The 12,500-nt window shown below is 34.8% G+C and overlaps 1 protein-coding gene across 23 annotated transcripts in view; it reads left to right on the top strand.

Moving 5' to 3' along the window:
- Positions 1-12,500, top strand: part of LOC136853022 (putative polypeptide N-acetylgalactosaminyltransferase 9) — a 344,125-nt gene that overhangs the window by 146,167 nt on the left and 185,458 nt on the right. For 18 of the 23 annotated variants that reach the window (XM_067128181.1, XM_067128186.1, XM_067128197.1 and 15 more), the window contains exon 2: positions 11,763-12,500. This exon is cut by the window's right edge and continues 566 nt beyond it. The gene's annotated coding sequence lies outside the window, so the exon portion shown is untranslated. Of the gene's footprint in view, positions 1-4,302; positions 4,481-11,762 lie in introns of those variants that run through there. The other 5 variants (XM_067128189.1, XM_067128198.1, XM_067128182.1 and 2 more) reach the window with 4 other exon arrangements.

A 12,500-nucleotide genomic window follows, 5' to 3' on the forward strand; every position in this document is an offset into this window, starting at 1 on the left:
TCGGTATATTGTATTTGTGTATAATAAATGAGGCAAGTTTAATGAATTAACCTTTAGAAAGCAAGATTATGTCTTTTTTTGTTGTGAAGTCCAGGTCACGTATTTTTACGCAAGTATTCGCTTATTTTTCAGCAAAACGAAGGTTATAAATTCAGAACTGGGATATAAACATTGTGAAATATCTCGCAGGATAAAAGAGTAAATATTTTTAGTTACGTTCATTTTTCATCGTTTGAACATTTGTAAGTAACTTGCGGTGTATAATGATAAATATTTTGATCTAACGTATATTTTTCATAGTCTGAATATCTGTAAGTTTGGATACGCTTTGAGTGTATGTTTTTAAAACAACAGGAATGATTTGTATATATAATAGAATGATTTTCACGTTATGACCTATTTTTGTGGTTATGTTACTTAAATGTTTTGCTATGCTTCGGTTATGTTTTGAAAATTATTTTTGAAATAATGTGAATTTAGATTTTTACAGTTGTAAGCATAGAGGAAAGCTCCGATGATAATAATAATGATAATAATAATAATAATAATAATAATAATAATAATAATAATAATAATAATAATCCAAAAAATAATCTGTAGAATTTCTAAATCCATATTAACCTTCCCTCTCTCTCTCTCTCTCTCTCTCTCTCTCTCTCTCTCTCTCTCTCTCTCTCTCAACACAGTTCGTTTTACTGTACATCCCTTCCTTTCTCTTTTTTGACTTTCATCATATTTCTTGGTAATATATATACAACCCTCTCTCTCTCTCTCTCTCTCTCTCTCTCTCTCTCTCTCTCTCTCTCTCTCTCTCTCTCTCTCTCTCTCATATGATTTCACGAGCGCCCACCCTCGTCCATGCTTGCCCCAAAAAGAAAGAGCCGTTTGCTTTTGTGACAGTTATTGCAAGCGAGGCATTTTTGGCCCCCGTTCATATTGGAAATACCTTTCGGTAACACCTTCGTCGAGCCAATACCCCCACAGGTGCATAACCTCCCCCCCCCCTCCCTCCTCCTCCAGGTCCCGTCGGAGGGGGGATGTGGAGGGACATGCCAATTCCCTTGTGGGGAAAAAATTCTCCGTGTGTTATTCTTGGAAAAAAAATTTTTCATGCCTGGTGTTGGGTTTCCTGGACTTTTTTTTTTATTTTGTTTTTTGTTTCTGTTTCATGTGTAGCCATATTTTTGTGTGTGTTGCTTTTGTTTCTGTAATGATGCTCTCTCTCTCTCTCTCTCTCTCTCTCTCTCTCTCTCTCTCTCTCTATATATATCTCTATATATATATATATATATATATATATATATATATATATATATATATATATATATATATATATATATATATATATATATATATATATATATATATATATGTATATATTATATATGTATGTGTGTATACATATACATCTATATGTATATATATATATATGTATGTATGTATGTATATCTATATATATATATATATATATATATATATATATATATAGAGAGAGAGAGAGAGAGAGAGAGAGAGAGAGAGAGAGAGAGAGAGAGAGAGAGAGAGTGGAAAGCTAGTGTAGCTAGTTTTCTCAATAATGGGAGGTGGTTTTATAGAAAAAAACAGGTACACACTGCCACGAGAGAGAGAGAGAGAGAGAGAGAGAGAGAGAGAGAGAGAGAGAGAGAGAGAGAGAGAGAGAGAGAGGAGCTAATGTGTTCAATAACAAGAACTCTCTTTGTAATTTGTAGAAAAACCAAACAGCAGGTAGGCACTGCTACCAAAGAGAGAGAGAGAGAGAGAGAGAGAAAGAGAGAGGAAAGCTAGTAAGCTAGTTTTCTCAATACTAGGAGGTGGCTTTATAGAAAAAAGTTACACACTGGCACGATAGAGAGAGAGAGAGAGAGAGAGAGAGAGAGCTAGTGTACTCCATAATGGTGCCAGAACCAGGCTCCCGACGAAAAAGAGAAAAAAAGAAAAAGTGGGATTCAGCAACAGATGGTCTTTTGTTCAGCGGAGCAGATTGTGCAACAGATTCCTTCCTCATAACACAAAAGATTCCTCTCGATTGTTATTGACTTTGTCATTAGGGGATTGGGTGATTTATGTAGTCTTTCCCTCAAGTTTTGCTTTAGTTTGCTTTTGGTTCCATCGTTTATTTTATGTTTTTTTATTATTTCTATGTGTTGCTTGATTTTGTGCTTTTCTGGTTATTTTTTCTGTTTTTGAGAGATATTTATCGTCCTCATTATTTGTCACTTTTCCGACTTAGGTAAGGTGATGATGATAGTTTCTCTCTCTCTCTCTCTCTCTCTCTCTCTCTCTCTCTCTCTCTCTCTCTCTCTCTCTCATTTCCTCCATCTTTGTTTTCTCGTTTCACTATTTCACTGTTTCTTTCCTGACAGATTAACAATTGAGATAATATTACTCACCTCCCATTGCCTTCACATCTGTCCTGCCATCCACGTCTGAAGGGAAAATAATAATAATAATAATAATAATAATAATAATAATAATAATAATAATAATAATAATAAATGGAATGGGGAACAGTATTTCATACTAGCGTTCATGACTCCATAATTAATTAGCGTTTTTATTATCTAATACTTCTCTAGAAGTGACGTTATTCCAGATGTTAACTCTCCATCAAATGTTTCTTTGTAGCTTTAAGACAAAGATAATCTTTTAACTCCGCCCTTTTAGTTTTCTGTAAGAGAAAACTATTGTGCAGGCTTTGTCTATCCGTCCGCACTTTTTCTGTCCGCCCTCAGATCTTAAAAACTACTGAGGCTAGAGGGCTGCAAATTGGTATGTTGATCATCCACCTCCAGTCATCAAACATAGCAAACTGCAGCCCCCTAGCCTCAGTAGTTTTTATTTTATTCAAGGTTAAAGTTAGCCATAATAGTGCGTCTGGCAACGATACAGGATAGGCCACCACCGGGCCGTGGTTAAAGTTTCATTGGCCGCTGTTCATACAGCATTATACCGAGACCACCGAAAGATATATCTGTTTTCGGTGGCCTTGATTATACGCTGTAGCGGCTGTACAGAAAACTCGATTGCGCAAAGAAACTTCGGTGCATTTTTTACCTGTTTATTAATTATAGCAACTGCAGTACCTATATAAGAAGTTTATGTATGTCTTCTTTGTTGGTTGTACAGAGTACAGAGGTCCATATCAGGCCTCGTATCAACTTAACGATCGTATCACAACTGCCCTTAGGGCAAGAGCCCTTGTTAGAACAAACTGACTTGAAGAAAATCAATCATTCGTGTGGGTAAAATTAATAAGTTAATCAAAATTATTTTCCTTATAAAGGTGCCTAATTATTATTTGCATCATTGATTTGCGTAATTATTTTCATGTCAAAGTTGCCTAATTATTTTCATCATAGATTTGCGTAATTATTTTCTTGTCAAAGTTGCCTAATTATTATATTCATCATAGATTTGCGTAATGATTTTCTTGTCAAAGTTGCCTAATCATTTTCATGTGAAAATTGCGTAATTATTTCCATTTTAAAATTGCCTAATTATATGGTCATCTTAAAATTACCTAATAATTGTTTTCCTGATAAAGTTGCTTAATTATTTTTATCATAAGTTGCATAATTGATATTTTCTTGTTAAAGATGCCTAGTTATATTTTCATCATAAAGTTACCTAATTATTATTTTCCTTGTAAAGTCGCCTAATTATTTTTATCATAAATTGCCTAATCAATATTTTCATGTTAAAGTTGGCCAGTTATATGTTCCTCATAAAGTTGCCTAATTATTTTTATCATAAGTTGCCTAATTATTTTCATCATAAGTTGCCTAATTACATTTTCATCATAAAGTTGCCTAATTATTATTTACATCATAACGTTGGCTAATTATTATTTTCCGCAAGTTGCTTCATTATCATTTTCCTCATAAAGTTGCCTAATTATCATTTTCATGATAAAGTTGCCTAATCATATGCAGTCCTCCGTACTGAATTATTAATTTGAGTCTTGGTAAATCAGTTTCTCCTGCTTTCTTGGCAAATCTCAAAATATACGTTATAACCCTAAGTGGCAACTCAGCAGAATGTAAACATTGTACTGGTATTGTGGCCAACTAACACAAAATTATTGCCGTGTTTAAAAAAACACTTTCGATATATATTTCAGTAACTGTTATGACGTTTTAAGGTTGATTTTGGTTGACGTTTTGAGGTCGATTTTGGTATGTTAGTAAACTGAGGCAGAGAAAGTATGAGATTTTTCACTCGAGTTTTCGGAACGACAGCTTGTGTGCTTCGCTGGTACGGTGGTGTTTGTGGTAATTTGTAATTGTCCGGGTGGTCCATAGCTTCAGTTGGTGTTTGGCAGTGATTGAGAGTGTTTGTGTTTTCTCAGAGAAGGGACTTTGACACGAAGTTACAAGGTAGAGGTTAACCTGTACGTTTGCTGATCGGAAGAGAATGTTTGGATCTTTCCTAGATAGTGACCCCCAAGGGTTTTAACCCGGTATGTATCCAACTCTGCGGCGTGTTTAGTACAAGCCCGTTGGTGATTACCGTAAAAACATAAACAAAAGACCGTAAATATCATAAAGATAATGACGCCCAAGAAATATTAGTCATAGATAAGGACCCTCGAACTTTGTTGGAGGAAGATCCGAATGTTTTTATGTTTGAACGAATTTATATGCAAACTTAATGATTTCTAGTAATAAGGTTCAACAGACGATTGCAGTAGAATAGGGTCGAGTTCTAAAGAGCGTGATCAGCCCGCCTTTTAAAAGAGAAGAGATTTTATTGTAAATATTTGTAATAATTTTATTTGCATGTTATTTTTTTCGTAAGGTTCAGTAGAGGATTGCAGTAGATTATTATTATTATTATTAAAATAGTTTAACCAGGCCACTGAGCTGATTAACAGCTCTCATAGGACTGGAACTAAATGATGAATGAATACTGAAACTTTAAAGATATGTGCACAAAGGCGTACGCTTCCACGCTAGAACACATGCACACATTAAATATATTTCCTCAAGTTTCCATCTGTACCATAAAAAATAAAATAAATAAAACTGAGTAATGATAAAAGTAAGGGTAACTTAACTTTTTAAAATTCAGATTTTTAAAACATATATTAGTTGCCCAGAGGGCTTTTGTATTTAAATAAATTACTTTCTATACTTTATCAATTAATTTACACTTCCTCGTGAATATTAAAATTGGGTCAATTGAAAATATTGCAGAATGATTAAATTTCGCAAATCGATCATTTCCAAAAGTTGATAACCGGTGTTGGTTATATTTTGGACATTCGCATAACACAAGTTTAACTGTTATTATCACTACGCATTCTGAGCATTCGGGAGCTGATTCATGTGGGTTGCTCATTAAGTGGCCATGTTCAGACGAGTATGCCCTATTAGGAGACGTGTCAGAATTACTGCGCATTCCTCTCTCTTTGGTATGGTGAACTCCATTTTTTAACTCCAGGTTTTATCAGCTTCAACGTATTATTTTCAGGCTCTTTATTCCATTTATTTTGCCATTTGTTTATAATGCCTACTTTTATGTGTGTTATATAATCGTTAACTGGGATATTCACATTAGAACGTGTCATATGGATTGCTTCTTTAACTGCTTTATCAGCTTCTTCATTTCCTTTGATCCTTACATGGGCAGGGATCCGACATATTTCTGTATTTTTCCCATTACTATATAACTTATGAAGTAATAGCTATATTTATTGTAAAATGTTATTTTTTTGGTTTGTAACTCTGAATGGCTTCGATGGCGCTTCCAGAGTCGCTAAAAATTACAAAATTATCACATGAGGTTTCTCCAGTTATTTTTATGGCTGGTACTATTGCGCATAACTCTGCTGTAAATACCGAGGCATTATCAGGCAGAGAGAACTGATAAATTTTATCTTGGGATATTGCAGCATATCCCGCCCCGTTCTCCGATTTAGATCCATCTGTGTATATTGCTTAATATGGATCTTTTCGGCTTATATGCTCTATTGTATGTTGTCTATGGTGTTCTGGGGTATTTGAGCAACTTTTTGATAAATATTTTAAGTGTGTGCGATTTCCTATTAGGATTGCAATAGAATGGGGTCGAATTCTTAAGGGCGTGGGTAACCTGGCTTTTGAAAGAGAGAGTATATATATTTTAAATATTTGTATTCATTTCAAAAGCAAACTTATTGTTTTCAGTAGTAAGGTTCAACTGAGGGTTGCTAAAGAATTGGGCCTAATTCTTAAGAATCAGAGAAAAATTCCTAGGCTTGAACTTTACGTGTTTATTGTGCCAATAAATCGGTTGTGTGTTTTGCCCTGTTAGAAAATATTGTTGTTTGTAAATAAGGTCACTCGAGAAAAATTATAAAAAACAGGAGTGTTTTTTTTCAAGGTCCCCGTTTTTGTTTGTCAATGGTTATAAAAAATTAGATGATTATGTAGTTTACGTATTTATGAGAACTTTACCCAAAAGAAAAACAATGGTCTTTTTGATATTCGAACGCCTTCTTTTCCCCGTGATTTTTAATCGTTTTGGCTTGTGTTCAGCTATAACAGACCAGTCCAAGCGCTTTAAATAACTTTTTCCTAATTCAGTACCTTGATGTACCTACCGACTCAGCACTCGAAAGATGAATTTCTTTTAGAGTTCGTCAACATGATCCCCGTAGGGGGGTTAGTGTCGTAGGTGCGCCTCACGTGGTGTACTGCAGGCATTACTTAAGGGTCTTTGCAGCTTCCCTTCGGCCCCTAGTTGCAACCCCTTTCTTCCTTTTACTGTACCTCCTTTCATATTCTCTTCCTTCCATCTTACTTTCCACCCTCTCCTAACAATTGATTCATAGTGCAACTGCAAAAGGTTTTAACCGTGTTTCAAACCTCACTGTCAATTTCCTTTTCAGCGCTGAATGACCTCATAGGTCCCAGCGCTTGGCCTTTGGCCCAAATCCAAATCCTATATTCTATCCTCAGTCTTCGTAACCATGATTTCTTTTGAATGTCATGTTTGTTTATTTTTTAATGATGATTGTATCCCGAGAGTGATACCCAACGGAGGCTTGATAAAATGAGTAGAAAGGTTTATGCTGCAAGGCTTGGTTTTATCGTTTGTCATGGCTGGCTTTATTAAATATTTGTCGTGTATGCGTGGTTAAACCTGTGATATGCGTTCTTTCAACCTTTTTTATTGTGTAGTGTGCGTGCACATACAAATTTCCGTAGGTATGTTTTTATGCGTGTGGTTGTTAAAGTTCTGTGGATCCGATATACAACTCGCTTTTTATCAAGAGCGGCTACATCGCTTCCCTTGGAGTTAGACCTAGTCTCATTTCCCTTCGCTTTAATGCATTTAGCAGGATTTTGTAATGACATTTAGCAGGATTTTGTATTTAGCAGGATTTTGTAATGACATTAAGCAGGGTTTTGTAATGACGTTTAGTAGGACTTAGTATTTAGCAGGATTTCGTAATGACATTTAGTAGGATTTTGTATTTAGTAGGATTTTATATTTAGTGGGATTTTGTAATGACATTTAGCAAGATTTTGTAATGACATTTAGCATAATTTTGTAATGACATTAAGCAGGATTTTGTATTTATCAGGGTTTTGTAACGACATTTAGCAGGGTTTTGTAATGACATTTTGCAGGATTTTGTAATGACATTTTGCTGGATTTTGTAATGACATTCAGCTGGATTTTGTAATGACGTTTAGCAGGATTTTGTAATGACGTTTAGCAGGATTTTGTATGCAGCAGGGTTTTGTAATGACATTTAGCAGGATTTTGTATTTAGCAGGATTTTGTAATGGCATTTAGCATGATTTTATAATGTCATTTAGCAGGATTTTGTAATGACATTTAGCGGGATTCTGCAATGGCAATTAGCAGGATTTTGTAATGACATTTAGCGGGATTTTGTCATGGCATTTAGCAGGATTTTACAATGACATTAAGCAGGATTTTGTAATGACTTTTAGCAGGATTTTGTAATGATATTTAGCGGGATTTTATAATGACATCTAGCAGGATTTTGTAATGACATTTAACAGGATTTTCATAAACTTTTTTTTATTTGTCTTTTGTATAATATTTGTATTGTACTTGCTTTTTAAAATTTTTGTTGACTTGGCCGGATTTTGTAATGACATTTATCAGGATTTTGTAATGATTCGCCCTTTACCATAAGTATTCGCACGAATTAAAATGTTGAAATGAAACCCTTATTAATCAAGCTCCTTTAACATGTGAGTGACGCTATGATATTTTTCCTAAGTTATTTTGACGGGTATTCTCTAGAGGGGAGTCAGTTTTTCAAACCGTTAAGAATTTTATCTCGAAACATTCCAACCGTTTCCTATCACCGGATGTTGGATGTAAATGTTGGTTTATCAGCAAATGGCGGTTTATCACATTTACAACTCTTCACATCCCTTCACGAAAGTTAGCAAGTAGCATTGCAGTCTTGGTTATGTAAATATTAGTGTGGGTTTAGTTCCCTTTTGAGTGGAAATATTTGTATAGGTTTAAGACTGGACTGAATGTTATTGAGTGTTAAAACTCCTTTAAGGTTTAAAAATAATAATAATAATTGGTATTTGATGTTGCTGGTAGGAAAGTAGATAAGATTCAAGACTTTGGGTAGGTATTTAAATTAGATTTTATGATTTGAGTCCTAAGACTGCCTTGAGAGAAATGTCACAGTTGTTGTAGTATCATGTTTTTTTGACAATTTGAACAGACGTGTTAATTAGGTTTAAGAGTCTGGGCAAAGACATGGATCGGGTCTGAAACTACCTTGACCGAAATATTGGTTGGAGTCAGTCACTGATCGTGAGTATTAGTTTGTTACTTGATGGCATAAAAATTAGGCCATTTTTGTTGTATTTTCTAAATTTTTAGTGCCTTAGTCTCAAATTGTGTGAATATGTTGAAATATTATTATTATTATTATTGTAATTTTTTTGTAAATAAAAATCAGGAAACTGATATTTGATTGCTATACTATCAGTGAAACTCCTCAATATTTTATATAATTTTGTTAATATTGAGAACGAATTTCAAAAATTTTAATTTAGGCATCGTTCGTACTTTAGTTGGCTTATCCAAAACTGCATTGGATCAAAGCATTTCGTTTATCCCAAGACAAAGAGAGCTGTCATTACAGTGGTGTTCTTTGTTGCACTTATCGGTCAACAGAGGCTGCAATCATATGATTTGAATGTTATCGTGAATGAATTCGTCGCTGTTCGATAACTGATAGCGATATCTTATCAGGCACCATTACCCTCCCCTCCCTCCACCCTTAACCCCCTCTCTCTCTCTCTCTCTCTCTCTCTCTCTCTCTCTCTCTCTCTCTCTCTCTCTCTCAACACGCACAAACCCTCTCCAATCTTGCCATTTGCAGTTGAACTCAACAAAGGCTGCCTTCTCACGCCGAAGGGTGTGATAGAACGGAGTGCATCTTGGAATATATGCTCAGCTCTCGAGTACGGCAACTCGTACTGAGGGCTATGCAATGTTTGCTGACGTCACTCACTAAAAGCAACGCGTACGGGTACGGTGGTCCAAGTCAGGATATTGTGTACCGTAATTGGGGGGGAAGTTTAATTGTTGTTAATATTTTTTTTTTTTTGAGGTTGTTTCTGGTCAGAATTTCACGTCCAGTTTGTGTTTGAGTTTTTTTAAAAGGGGGTTGGTGGGAGGGGATTACCCTACCTTTTAAGATATTTAACAGATATAAAACTAAAAATCTTTTGAAATTATTATTTTGCTTATATTTTTCCAGATATTGCGTTTCAGCTTGAAAAATATCCCCTAGAAATATTATATCCGTTTTGTACGGTTTTTATAGCACTTAAAATATTTACTTGCTGATGTAAAGAAAATACCAGTATAGCATAAAATATTACTACCTTGCTTTGTCAGAGGCCAACGGCACGGGAAATTTGATACCCTTTTAATGCTTATTTCTAACCGAAGCCTATGGAAAATAAACTCAAGGTTTATATTGCTCATAACACTATCTGCAGAGGGAATAACCTCTAAGTGTATTCTGATGACCTTGACTTATGCCCATTCCTATAATCATACCACATTGAAGAGCTAAGTTAGATCCTTCGCTTCCCTCTAGGTTCAGCACTGTTCTTTTCTTCATTTTTTGCTTTCAGTCTTTCTTTTATCAATATTTTTTTTCTTTTCCTTTCGTTTTTTCTTTACATGTTATCTGTCTGCCTTAGCCAAGTATGGGGCGGTGTTTTTGGATATTATTTTTGTCAGTATTCTACCCCAACGCCAAATCAAAGTCCTTCAAAAAGAAGGCATCGTGCTTACCCCATATTAAATGTGGGAAAAAGCACGTTAAACGAAGAAGATGATTCATTAGGAATACATACATATATAGTGTATATGTATATATGTATATATGTGTGTATATATATATATATATGTGTGTGTATATATATGTATATATATATATATATATATATATATATATATATATATATATATATATATATATATATATATATATATATATATATATATATATATATATATCCCATTTAGGACCGGAACAAAAGGAATCCTTATCTGAAACACGAAAAGAATCCAATTTCTATCCAGTGAGTTTATCTCTCTTCTCTCGTCTCAAGAGGAGCAGAGTAACAGGATAGCGCGGAGTGAGCTGAGGGCTGGATGTAGTTGCGTCTCTTAATCTGTCAATCTTTGACGTAACGGGTTTACCTTTACCTGGGTCGTTACAGGCCTTTGGGAAGAAGGAGAGAGAGACCCCCGGGAATCTTGTCATACTTCTTTGGAACTTGTGACAGATGGGTTTATTAGGACTTGTGTTTATATGTTTGTGGATTGGGACTTTGATTGTTGATTGGGACTTTTTGACAGGTTTAGTAGAGTGGGGCTTTTTGATAGGTTTTGTTGATTGGGATATTGACAGGTTTTTTGTAGATATATTGATTGGGACTTTTTTTACAGGTTTGTCGATTTTAAATTTTTTTTTTTTTTTTTTTTTTTTTTTTTTTTTTAATTTAGACAGGAATTTGACAGCTATGTTGATTGGGACTTTGATGGTTGATGGGACTTTTTGACAGGTTTAGTTGTTTGGGACTTTTTGACAGTTTTTTTGGACAGGTTTTGTTGATTGGGACTTTTTTATAGTTTTTTCTTTGGACAGGTTTTGTTGATTGGGACTTTGATAGTTTTTTTTGGACAGGTTTTGTTGATTGGGACATTGACTGTTTTTTTAGATATCTTGATATATTGACGGTTTTGGCAGTTTTTGACAGTTTACCTGGGTCGTTGCGAGAGGGTTGGGGAAGAAAGAGCGGCCCTAAAAAATCTTGTCACATTTTTGAACTTGGGACAGCTATGTTGATTGTGGCTTTATTTTTTTGACAGGTTTCTTGGTAGGGATATTTTGGATTTTTTTTTTACTGGTTTCCTTTGACCGTTATTTTTATAGATTTCTGGATTGGGACTATTTTTACACGTTTGTCGTTTGAGATTTTTTTTACACGTTTGTCATTTGGGATTTTTTAAGGGTTTTGGAACAGAGTCCGTTTTTACGTATGTGTATATTTCTGTTTTGTGATAGTTGTGTTTCTATGCTTTTTTTATCAATGTGTGTACAATCAGCCACTTCCATTTGCGATGTTAATTTCGAATTGAATTTTACTTTTCGTGTTTATTTTGAGATTTTAATTTTTTTTTTTTTGTAGATTTTCTATCTTAACACACTTTCCTTTTTTTCTTTTCAGGTCAAGTCCGTGAAACATATGCAACGATGACCTGACCCCGGAGAGTCAGCAATCAAAACTGTAGGATGAGAAAGATACTCAGATAAGGAACTGGAAAAAAAGACTGGAATACGGAAGATTTAAACTGGAACGAAACTGTCGAAATATTAAGGTTGATTTGAATTGTTAAGAGAATTTATTTTTGCAGATCTAGTAACCGAGTGAGACATTGACTAAAATATGCAAAACAGTCTTGAGATAGTGACACCTACTTCTTGAAGCGAATTTGACCTCAAAGTATTATATGGACGAAGACTTTCATATGAAAAACTCGAGTGAAAAAGAAACATAATCCCGAATTCTTTCCAAACTTGGACGTTCATCCAGCGTGTTCTTGAACCTCCCCGAGGCCAGCAGATATAATTGCTCGGGAATGGGAAGATTGAATACCGTTGGGGATCAAGAAACCTCGTCTGGGGAACATTATTCACGACGAGAACTTTCGGAATAGTTTTCAAAGTGGTGTGTTTTAATACGCTGACTCTTGGATGTTACTCCCGAAGAAGTTTTCTTGGGGGCGAAAGGGAATGTTGGCTTGAATTTCTGAAGGAGTTGGAGCGAAAAGAAATGGGATTTGTGGTTTAGAATTACATTAGAGAGTAATTTAGCGGCGGTATTTTGTGTGAATGGGAATTTTTTAGGTTTGAAATTTATTGAAGGTGAAGAAAAGTCTAGTGACTGGGTTTTTATTCAAACGGA

This window comes from Macrobrachium rosenbergii, chromosome 26 (assembly GCF_040412425.1).
Source record: "Macrobrachium rosenbergii isolate ZJJX-2024 chromosome 26, ASM4041242v1, whole genome shotgun sequence".
Lineage (NCBI taxonomy): Eukaryota > Metazoa > Arthropoda > Malacostraca > Decapoda > Palaemonidae > Macrobrachium > Macrobrachium rosenbergii.